Source organism: Benincasa hispida, chromosome 11, assembly GCF_027475165.1.
Source record: "Benincasa hispida cultivar pf3 chromosome 11, pf3_genome.v1.1, whole genome shotgun sequence".
NCBI lineage: Eukaryota > Viridiplantae > Streptophyta > Magnoliopsida > Cucurbitales > Cucurbitaceae > Benincasa > Benincasa hispida.
In genome coordinates, this window is record NC_143488.1 from 10358361 (window position 1) to 10371084 (window position 12724).

The window sequence follows — 12724 nt, forward strand, 5'->3', positions numbered from 1 at the left end:
AGTCTCCTGGGATGGCTTGGAGGTAGACAAAGCAAAGATCGACACAATTGAAAAGCTTCCACCTCCAACCAGCGTGAAGATTGTGCGAAGCTTCTTGGGGCATGCTGGATTCTATAGACGATTTGTCAAGGACTTTTCTAAGATAGCACGACCACTAAGTGTGTTGATAGAGGCTGATAGAAAATTTGAGTTCGACAATAATTGCCTCAACACATTTAGAGTTTTAAAAGATGCGTTGATTATTGCACCCGTACTGATTGCGTCGGACTGGACATTGCCATTTGAAATCATATGCGATGCAAGCGGGTATGCGATGGGGGCAGCTTTAGTGAAAAAGAGAAAAAGAATTTTGCATCACATCGCATATGTGAGTAAAACTTTAAACCCTGCTTAAACAAATTATACCACAACAGAGAAAGAACTCCTGGCTGTGATTTTTACGTTGGAGAAATTCTGTGCATATCTGTTGGGAACCAAGGTACTCATCCACACCGATCACTCGGCAATCAAATACTTAATGACAAAGAAGGACGCAAAGCCGAGGTTGATCAAATGGGTTCTTCTCCTTCAAGAATTTGATATCAAAATAATTGACTGGAAGGGGACAGAGAATCAGGTTGCGGATCATTTGTCTAGACTAGAAAATCCTCAAGTTGACTGCAATGAGACTGAGGTGAGTGTCGTGTTCCCGGATGAGCAGTTATTCCACATAGAAGAATTGCCCCAGTATGCAGACATCGCTAATTATTTGGTTTGTGAGCAATTTCCTGAAGATTACACCTATCACCAATAGAAGAAGCTCAAGCACGAATGAAAACATTATTATTGGGATGAGCCAAATCAGTATAAGAGAGGTGCAGACCAAATTATTCGCTTATGCGTACCCAATACTGCTCAACAACGCATATTGTCATAATGCCACGACTCACCATATGGTGGGCACTTTGGAGGGCAGTGCACTGCAGCCAAAATTTTGCAAAGTGGATTCTTTTGGCCCACATTATTCAAGGATGCTGCTGACTACGCAATGAAGTGTGATCGGTGTCAACGCACAGACAACATTTCATGGAAAAACGCAATGCCAATGAAAACTATCTTAGAGCTGGAATTATTCAACATATGGGAGATTGATTTCATGGGACCATTCCCTCCTTTGCATGGGAAGTGTTACATTTTATTGGCTATCGATTATGTCTCCGGGTGGATAGAGGCAATAGCATGCGCCGCAAGTGATGCGGCAGTAGTCTTCCAGTTCCTGAAGAAAAATATTTTCACTCGTTTTGGCACTCCTCGTGCCATCATAAGTGATGAAGAATCCCACTTTGTCAATCATAATATCAAAAAGCTGATGCGTAAGTACAACATCCTCCACAAAGTGGCCACCGCATACCATCCATAAACGAATGGTCAGGCTGAAGTGTCCAATCGTGAAATTAAGTTGATACTTGAGAAGGTAGTAAAGCCTTCACGGAAAGATTGGGCAACGAAACTTGACGATGCGTTGTGGGCATACCAGACCGCATTTAAAACACCAATAGGTATGTCCCCCTATGCGTTGGTATTTGGCAAGGCGTGTCATTTGCCTTTGCAGTTAGAGTATAAGGCACTGTGGGCGGTCAAGAAGCTGAATTTTGATTTGAAGAAAGCAGGAGATGCACGAAAAATGCAGCTGGTCGAGCTAGAAGAATGGAGGATCAACGCATATGAGAACGTGAAGATTTATAAGGAGCACACCAAGCACTGGCATGACAAATGCATATGCAGTAAGAACTTCATCATTAAAGAAATATTTCCACATGGTGTGGTGGAGCTGATCACTGAAGATGGCAGCCGGACATTTAAGGTTATTGGACAACGAGTTAAAGCATATTGCGGAGGTGATTTTCAGCTAGAAAAAGTCTCCGTGAAGCTGAAAGACCCGGACTACCACCCTAGATGATTCTTGAACTCTTACTTCTTCGTCTCTTTTACTAGTATTTAGCTATCTAAATCTTACTAAATTTTACTTCTTTCTCAAAAAAAAAAAAAAATTAGTTTTGTTTTAAATCATTTGACCCTCTCTTTGTCTGTTTATAATGATTAAGGCACAAGATTACGGAGATGTTTCAAGAAGAAGCAAATGATCTCACTCCATCACTGCAATCCACAGAAGAGAGATCGCCGCAAAGATGGATGCGTCAATATAATGCGGGCGACAGTGCAAAATTTGGGGGTGTACTCTTCCTTATCTTTATTTCAAATTTTGCGCCATCACATCGCATGTTAGTTTTACAAGTTTTATCACCGCATCCTCTTTAATCACCACAATCATTTGACATAGATAAATTTAGTAGTTTACCACTTTCTTTTCTTTGCCAAGTATGATTTTAATGATGAAAAATATGCTTCTATTTCTTTCGTATTCATTACAGTGAACTTAGTCTTAAGATAGTCATCTCATGAAATATTTCTAGAAGTTAGAGGTTTGCTAGTTTTCTTTCAAACTTTCTTTACAATGCATTCTAGAACATCTTATGACTTATTTTAATCTTTTGGCAATAAGGACATTGCCACATTTTAAATTTAGGGGTGGGGTATTTGTTTCGACCTTGCTATTTATTTTAAAAAAAAAATTGAGAATAACAACTCCACTGTCAACGCAATGGGAAACCCATGTTGATAAGAGTTAAGTTGTGAAAGGCAATTACCCGTAGTTGGATGTCCGCATGACACACGTGGGGGCAAGCCAAAACGAAGGCAAAGCACTCAGAATATATATATATCAATATATCAATGAAGAAAATTTTTTATGCAAGGATAAAATCATTTGACAACTCGATAGAATTTTTTTTCCTTGAAATAAATCATGTGATGTTCCGGAATTTAGTAAAATCCTTTTGAAAGTTAAACTTGCAGTCCCTAGGTCTTAGAAATATTTTAAGAAGAGACTTGAATAAGGCTTAAGGAAATTCTGGTATATAGGATTTGAATGAGGTATCCTTGAGAAGTCCAGGAAAAGAACTTTGCGGTTGACTTGCTAAAGGAATCTTTATCTTAGGCTTGATGACAAGCATTGTTTAAATTTGGGGGTGAGATAACGGGCAGAAATGCACGTTATCATAGTGCTAAGTTCTTAAACAATGTTGGATTGCGTTGATGAAATATGTTACTTTGCGTCCATTAAGCATCAATTTCGTAATATTGTAGTCGCATGCGTTCAACGCGTTAGAACTATTGATTTTTGTATTTTTATGCAGAATATGCGTTAATGCAATGCAAAGATTGCGATCATAGGAATTCATTGATCGAGCGCAACTTCACCGCAAGGCTTTGCATTGATCGTGCTCGCAAACATTTGCCCAAGAAGAAGCACCGCAACTTGGTCAGCGCAACATGGTGGGCGCATCTGGGTGAAAGGCCAATTAAGAGCGATGGGACAGAAAACTGATGACAGTCGAATCTAAATTAAGTTGACAGCCGATAACGGTCACAAAGTACATTCAGCTTTATTGATGATAATTATTCGGCGCGTCAATCAGGAATTAAAGTTGTCCCATATGTACAACCGGGAGAGAGAAGCCGCCTTTCACCATGGATGCTCTATAAATACCAAGTGCATTCTTCAGAAAAGGGGTTCACCGTTTTTACAACAAGTTGTACAGTTCGCTCGTCTTTGTTCTTAGTTTTCTTTCAATTTAAGGCGGATGCAAGGGAGAAAGTTGTGCTGGTAGATTGTTCCAGTAAGCTTGGAAGAGCGCCAGAAGCTCCAAAGATAGAGAGAGGGTCGACACCTGCAGAAGCGGGAACATCTTTAGATCAAAATAGAGATTTCAGTGTAAAAAGCCTCGGTCAGCAAGGAATTGCTACCAGGCTCTCTACCTTTAACTTCCATTGGCATTTTGTACTCAACTCATTTATAAGAATGGAATTTCTTTCTCTATATCTGTTCACTCTCTGTGATTCACGCATGAGTAGCTAAATCAGTTGAATGGGTTGAGAAGCATTTAGCTAGCACTACTAGGGAATCTTCATTATTTACGATTATCTTGTTTATGTATGCTTCATTCGTCCATTAGAGATACTCGGGAGGGTATTCTAAGGACAGGATCTAGGCTTGGGAAGGTCAGGTTAGAATCTAGGCTCGGGAGAGTCAGATTAGAACGTATAATACAAGAAATAGGCACTTAGAAATGAGCACTATTTGTTATCAACGCATCGCATGCATCCTAGAGATAGGATATGATTGTATGCGGCCACCTTGCTTTCATGCATTTTGCATCATCGCATTGGACAAGAGTAGAGACTTAGGGATGAGCTCTATGGACATTTTGCATTCAACACATGCGTCCTAGATTTAAGAGCATCGCATTTACATTGGAAAATGACTTGCTGTGCATGGTAGTAACATGATCGCATAGTCTGACGCATTCCTGAGTAACGCTAGCTAAAGATCTTCTCAACCCGTTCATCGCATACTCATTGCATCTATCAATGCAACTGTCGTTTCTCAAATCCGTCGCATTTATTTTTTCTTTTTCATCAACGCAAACAACAAACAAAACACTTTATTTATTTACCCGGTTACCGCAAAATTTTCATCAAAATTACCAATGTAATCTATTTTCATAAGTCCCTGTGTTCGACCCTTGACTTACCAGGAAACTCAGAGGAATTTACATTTGAATTCCGCTGGGGAAACTTGAGTGCACAACGCAATTCCATCAATGCATATCATCCATATTTTCACTTCATAAATTCGAGCATCAAGTTTTTGGCGAAGCCCGATCGTCTACGATCACTTAACAAGTGCTTAAGTAAACGATTTACTTCGCGATCATGTAGCCAGTAACTAAGCAACGAAGCTTGTTGAGCTACACGATCGTCTAGTGTGTGTGCGTTAACCAGCTCTTGAGTATCCGATACTCTATGATCATCTACCCCATCATTTACACGACCTGACCAACACTTGGTCGTTTTCATCCTCAAAGAACAGCAACCCTTGCCTTGAAGAAGAACGACTCACTGACTCAAACTCTTTGAAATTACAGACTCGATAACAGTTAATATGCCCAAAAACGTAGGGGCCCTTACAATTAACTCCAAATGTAAAAGAATATTAAACAATCTGGAGGCTTTATCCCAAAAACTCCATTAATCTCACATCCATAAACTATTTAATGCTTAAACTGAGAGTCGACATGCTTTTACCCACCGAGAAAGTAAATGCAATTCGTTACATCACTGGATTTGGAATATCAGAACCTGGCTCTGGTACCAATTGAAGGAACTTTTATTAAAGAGTACCTCTGAGCGGAAACGGATCGTTCCAAACTTATTGTGACAGAATTTCCACATTTGCAATGTAACTGACAAGTTATGCAATAAACAACGAATTACAGGCATGCTTTTAATAATTAAACAATAAGAGAACGAATACATACCAGTTGAAGACTCTTCTTCACCAAAACTTGTTCTCCTCTAAGGAATTGCTCCTCTCGCTCTTGCTGGAACTTCCAAGCAATCGTCCACCAAAAACCTGGTCGTCTACCCACAAATGACATCCACATGAACACAACAATAGGGATCACACCACCACTTAGAACCCTCGGTATTCTCGGTGTGAAAATCCAAGAGGTGTGGGCTCTGTTGGATTTGGTAGAAGGAAAAAGTAAGAAAGATCGTATACAACGACCAAGCAAGTGGGAGAAGGTAGGGTCTACCGTATAAACGATACTTGATTGTTTAGAAGAAGGTACACGATCGTTTAGTAATCGCTTGGGCGCGCAATTGTTTAGGAAAGAGCTAGACGATCGTTTAGCAAATCCTATGCAATCGTTTAGAAAGATGCGCGCATGTATACGATCGTGTAGAAACTTTGAGCTACCGTGTAGGCTCTCGGTTTGCTATGTGATAGGAAATATACACTTAACGTGAGTGAATGACCGATCTCTTTTTCAAAATGAAAACGATCTTCATTTTATTCTTCAGTTACGAAAACTGAAAGAAACCTCTCACTATCACACGGTTACGGAGAAACCGTCTGCACAACTATCCTATAATTGTCCAATTAAAAATAATAAATATAATCATATTATATTCATTAACCTATGGTTTAATATCACATATAAACCATAGTGTTTTCTCCTCCACTAAATATAAATCATATTTATATCCATTTTCCTCCAAATAATGTATCTCATTCATAATGACAATCATATCATATATAATTAACCAGTACAATCATATCATATATAATCAAACTCCCTCTTGTCAATTTGAACACTTCAAACTGACCCAAAAACTGATTCTCAACTTGAATCCATTGAGCTACCAAGGGGACCTTATGAACCTATGGCTCGAAGCTCCAACGGTACATGAATAGCTGACTAAACTCTTTAGGCATCAGATCCACCATCCGTTAACTGCCAGGCATTTCATTAAAGATCGATAGCTGCACACTTCTCACCAGAGATATATTTCTGTGTCCATCGAATATAACCAATCAACAGTACAAAAACCCTTCACATATGCTCATAAGTACAGCTAGGCCAATTTACTGTTTTGCCCCTGTAGTTACATCTAACTCCTTAAATACCACTGATCCCTCTAATGAACAATATAACATAGTCCTAGTATGTGTGGACACCTCTCGGGCCATGAGAAGATGTGTGGCACCACATCATTCAAACCCCGAGATTAGCCCTTAAGGAAATAATTTATCTACTTACCCCTACATCGGGGATGGAGTGAATTCCATCTTGTGTAGCTGAGTTCCCAGCTCCCAAATCAGATGAATCCCCAAAGTGGTAGGTTTGAGTGGCGATCTGGCCACTCGCACCCATGCAAATCAAAGGACCGCCCTCAAAGGTAGGAGTTTCTAACTCACTCAGGATTAAGGTCATGACCTATGGTCATCCTAGTGAAGTGAAGTCTCTGTTATGAACGACGTTATATAACAAGACTATAACACTTCATGGTTTGGTCTTATACAAACTCCTTTGTATAGGATGCTCCCGGTCAGATCATCTATAGCAAGTCATAACATTTGTAACTATTCTACAAAACAGGCTGCATTCGTAGCGTTACCAAGATAAGGTTTCCCTCCTATATCCATATGCTACAGACTATTTTTGTTATCACTTAAGACGTGATCCACCTGTATTTGCTACGGCTATGTCGGCTGCCATTTGAGCTGATCCACGAAGTCAATGAAGTTAAGGAAATACTAGACCACATTGCCAAACATAATATTTGAATGAGTAGATGATACTTATGAAGCAAGAGCATATAGGAGGAGACGCTCTCAGAATGTAAACTTTGTTGATTCTAACGCATTAGCCACGCTTTCTGCATAAGTGGCTACCATGACAAACCTTTTGAAAAATATATCACTGGGGAACGCATCAAACACAAAAAAGGTAAATCAGCTGGACACATTCGTATAGCCCATGATTAGCTGTGTGGGCTGTGGAGAGCCTCATTCCTACACTGACTCCCCACAGGATCCGTAGTCAGTCTGCTTTATTAAAAACAACTCGTTCTCGAACACTTATAATCTCGGATGGAGGGACCATCCAAATTTTTCTTGGGAATGTCACCAACAGAAGCAACATCAGCTAAGGGTAAACCAGCAGCAGAAGTAGGACCGCCTCTTAGATTCTAGCCATCAGAGCAGCCTCACCAACAATCCTTCAATAGAAGAGGTCATGTGTCGAGTTCAGCTTCTCCACTTGAAAATCTCTTAAAGGAATATATCGCCCAGAATGACGCATTGTTAAAAAGCCAAGCATCATCCATTAAAAATCTGGAGATACAAGTGGGGAAAATCGCTAGTGAGCTGAAGAATCGGCCGTCAGGAGTCCTATCTAGCAATAAAAAACCCCCGGGAAATAATAACAAAAAAGAGCAATGTCACGTGGTGACATTGCGAAGTGACAGACCTCTTGTGGAAAGAATAGTGAACTCAAGAAACAACAATCCTTCAACTGAGAACACAACACACCCAAAGGCATTTAAAGATCAAGAAGAACGAACACCTGAATCTACAAGTCATTCCAACACGAGCACATCTAATGCAAGAGCACATGTGGTGCAACTGAAAGCACCATTTCCCAGATGCTTGATGAACAAGAATGATGAGCAGCAGTTCAAGCGTTTTCTTGAACTTCTAAGGCAACTGCACATTAACATCCCACTTATAGAAGCCTTGGAACAAATGTCAAGTATGTAAAATTTCTGAAGGATATTCTGACGAGGAAGAGGAGAGTTAGTGAGACAGAAGTAATTACTCTAACGTAGGAGTGTAATGCGTTAGTTAGCAACAACTTACCCAAGAAGCAGAAGGATCCGAAAAGCTTCACAGTCTCATGCTCAATCGGAGGGTTAGATGTGAGACATGCATTATGTGATCTGAAAGCCAGCATCAATCTCATGCCCCTCTCATTTTTCAAGAAATTAAGAATTGGTGAAGCATAACCCACTTCTGTAACGCTTCAACTCGTTAATAGAACAATCACATATCTGGAAGGAAAGATTGAAGATGTTCTGGTGAAAGTTGATAAATTCATATTCCCAGCAGATTTCATTATCCTTGATTATGAAGCATATAGAGATGTGCCAATCATTCTTGGACGCCCCTTTCTTTGCACTAGGAAAGTGCTCATAGACGTGCATAAGGGAGAACTAACCATGCGTATAGATAACCAGGAAATGAAATTTAATGTGTTAAGCGCATTAAAATTTTCAAATGAGGAACAATGTCAACTTAGCAACTCAATAGAATTGCCTGAAGAGGAAGAAGCAGACCAAGTTTGCGAGGTCCTTGTGTTGGGAGAAACCATGAAGAAATTTGAGCCGCTAAGTCTGAGTGAGTAGCAGACTAAGCCAACGCGTCCATCATTAGAGGAACCACCAGAACTGGAATTGAAACCTTTACCTGACCATCTTAAATATGTTTTTCTTGGATTAAATAACACTTTACCTGTAATTATTTTAGCTAATCTTTCTGAGCCTAATGAATGTTCTCTTTTGTAGATGTTACAAAGACACATACGAGCAATAGGATGGATACTGTCTGACATCCGTGGCATCAGCCCATCATATTGCATGTATAAGATTAGGCTAGAAGAGGGGAAAACTGGATCGATTGAGCCTTAACGCAGGCTAAATCCCATAATTAAAGAAGTAGTGAAGAAAGAGATTATTAAGTGGCTGGACGCAAGAGTAATATATCCTATCTCCAATAGCAACTGGGTGAGCCTAGTTCAACGTGTCCCTGAAAAAGAAGGCACTACAGTGGTAGTTAACAGCAATAACGAACTTATTCCTTCAAGAACTGTCACAGGCTAGCCTATTTGTGTGGATTATAGGAAGCTCAATGCGGCAACCAAGAAGGACCACTTCCTTCTCCCCTTCATCGACCAGATGCTTGATCGATTAGCCGGAAAGGACTTCTACTATTTTCTAGACAGATACTCTGGATACAATAAAATTCTCATCGACCCTAAAGATTAAGAGAAAACGACGTTCACATGCCCATTTGGAACATTTATGTTCAGATGCATGCCTTTCGGATTGTGCAACGCACCAAGGACATTCCAAAGATGCATTATGGCAATTTTTTCAGACTTCCTTGAACAGACCATTGAAGTTTTCATGGATGACTTCTCAATTTTTGGAGACTTTCAATCTTGCTTAGAAAACTTAGAGGTTCTCCTTGCACAATGCAACGAAACAAATCTTGTGCTAAATTTGGAAAAATTTCACTTCATGGTGACTAAAGGTGTTGTTTTCAGTCACAAGGTGTCTAAGGCCAGACTGGAAGTTGATGAAGCCAAAATTGATGTCATAGCCAAACTTCCCCTGCCTACAAATGTTAAAGCATTACGAAGTTTTTTAAGCCATGCAGGCTTCTATAGAAGGTTCGTAAAAGGATTTTATCAGATTGTAAGTCCTCTAAGTGCACTATTAGAAGTGAACCGACCCTACGTATTTAATAATGACTGCCTCGACGCATTTGAAACATTGAAGTATGCGTTAACTATAGCTTCGATATTAATAGCACCAGACTGGATGCAACTCTTCATTCTGATGTGCGATCCGAGGGATATTGCAGTTGGAACCATATTGGGGTAAAAGCCCTATCTCTTATGCATCAAAGACTCTAAAAGACTCTAGGAATATTACACAACTATTGAAAAGGAGATGTTGGCAGTAGTGTTTGGAATTGAGAAATTCAGATCTTATCTAGTTGGTGAGTTAGTAACCATTTACACATACCACTCTACCATTAAATTCCTGATGAGCAAGAACGACGCAAAACCTAAGTTAATTAGATGGGTGCTGCTCTTGCAAGAATTTGACATTGACATCAAAGACAGAAAAAGGACCGAAAATCAGGTGGCTGATCACCTATCGAGGTTAAAAACACAAGAGATACAGGACAAAGAAGCTTAAATCAGGGATGCGTTCCCTGATGAATGTTTATTCAAAGTTGAAGATAGGGAACCATGTGAAGGATCTCTTAACGAAGAGTTCCATATGCATGTTCGGATCGCTCCGATCTCACCTTGACCAAAATACACATTATACATTCAAAATATACAGTTATGTAAACAAACACTAATTATCAGCATGCTATGAACAACAAAATAACAAGGGAAATAGTGCCTTACCAGTTGAAGACGTTCTTTAAATTTCAGCACACAAAGCAGTGGAACCCTCAAAGCGATCTACCAACACCCAACAGCAGCGTCAACAAAAACAACATGAACAATCGCACGAACACGAACGTCGCGGGGACGACACCACCAGAAAAGAGCCCCAGATATTCTCGGAGTGAAAACCCAAAGCATGGTCTTTGGTGAATTTGGTAGAGGAAGAAGGAAACACGAATCGTGTAGGCAATAAGCAAGTGGGAGGAAAAAAGCGCTATCGCATAGCAGAATGCTTATCGTTTAGGAGAAGCTACACGATCGTGTAGGTTTTACTGAACGATTGTTTAGAAAATGGTATACGATCGTTTAACAAAATCAACACACTATACGATTGTTTAGAGAAGCTATGCGATCGTGTAGGAAATAGTGTGCGATTGTTTAGGCGTGAGGTGGACGATTGTTTAGGTGGAGAGGACTATCGTATAGGCTCTTGAAATTCTTAAGCGATCGTTTTCTATTTCAACAATGCACTCTTCCGAATTCTTTTGAACGATTGATCAAAATGAAAACTATTTTCATTTTAATTCATTGGTTATAATAACCGACACTGCCCCACTAACCCACATCCGAACATGAATTTTTGGATTAATTATCATATAATTAATCAACTAATTAATAATAAAAATAATTATATTGTATTTTTAACCTATAATTTGATATCACATATCTACTATAGTATTTTCTCCTCTACTTGATATAAATCATATTTATATCTAATTTCCTCCAAAATAATGTATCTCATACATTTAGCCAATTATATCATATATAATTAACCAATCCAATTATATCATATATAATCGAACTTCCTCGTGTCAATTTGAACATTTCAAATTAACCCAAACACTGGTTCTCGACTTTATCCAAGCTACCCAGGGGACCTAATGGACCTGTGGTTCAAAGCTCCAACGGTCCGTGAATAGCTGACTAAACTCTTTAGCCACGAGATCCACCATCCGTTAACTGTCAGGCATTCTACTAAAGGCCAACAGCTAAACTCTTCTTACTACAAATATATTTCTGTGTCCATCAGATATAACCAATCATGAGTACGATGACCCTTCACAGATGCTCGTAAGTATAGCTAAGCCAAATTACCGTTTTGCCCCTGTAGTTACATCTCACTCCTTAAGTACCACTGATTCCTCTAATGAATAATACAACATAGTCCAACTATGTGTAAACACCTCTCGGGCCAAGAGAAGGTATGTGACGCCACATCGTTCAAGCCCCAAAATCAGCCCATAAGGGAGCTATCTATCTACTTACCCCTGCCTCGTGGAACGAGTGAATTCCATCTTGTGTAGCTGAGTTCCAGCTCCCAAATCAGACGAGTCCCCAAAATGGTAAGTTTGAATCGACGATCTGGCCATTTTCACCCATACAAATCAAAAGACCGCCTTCAATGGCAGGAGTTCCTAACTCACTTAAGATTGAGGTCATGTTACCTATGGTCATCCTAGTGAAGTAAAGTCTCTGTCATGAACGGTGTTATATAACGAGACGTTAACACTTCGTGGTCAAGTCTTATACAAACTCTTTGTATAAGACGCCCCTGCTCGCATGTCCCCAACACGAATGATCAGGATCAGACCATCTATGACAAGTCACAACACTTGTGACCATTTCACAAAGTGGGCCGCATTCGTAGTGTTACCAGGATAAGGTTTCCTTCATATATTCATATACTACAGACCATTTTGGATATCACTCAAGACATGATCCACTTGTATGTGACTACATACATGTTTGAGTCACATATATATAACCAAGGATTTTATGTTTATTGGTTTGTGGTAAAGCAAATAAAACAAGTAACTGAGCAAAAATACAAGATGTGAAATAAATATCATATATTGTGTTCATACAAACTGTTTACAAACTACAGGACACTAGACTTTAGGACATCCACCCTAACAATCCTCCACTTGTCCTAAAGCGAAGTGGGGTGTACAATAAACTAGTACAAAACAATAAACTAGGGCATAAAAGCCTAGTACAATAAAATCTCCCACTTGCCATAGTTCAACTGT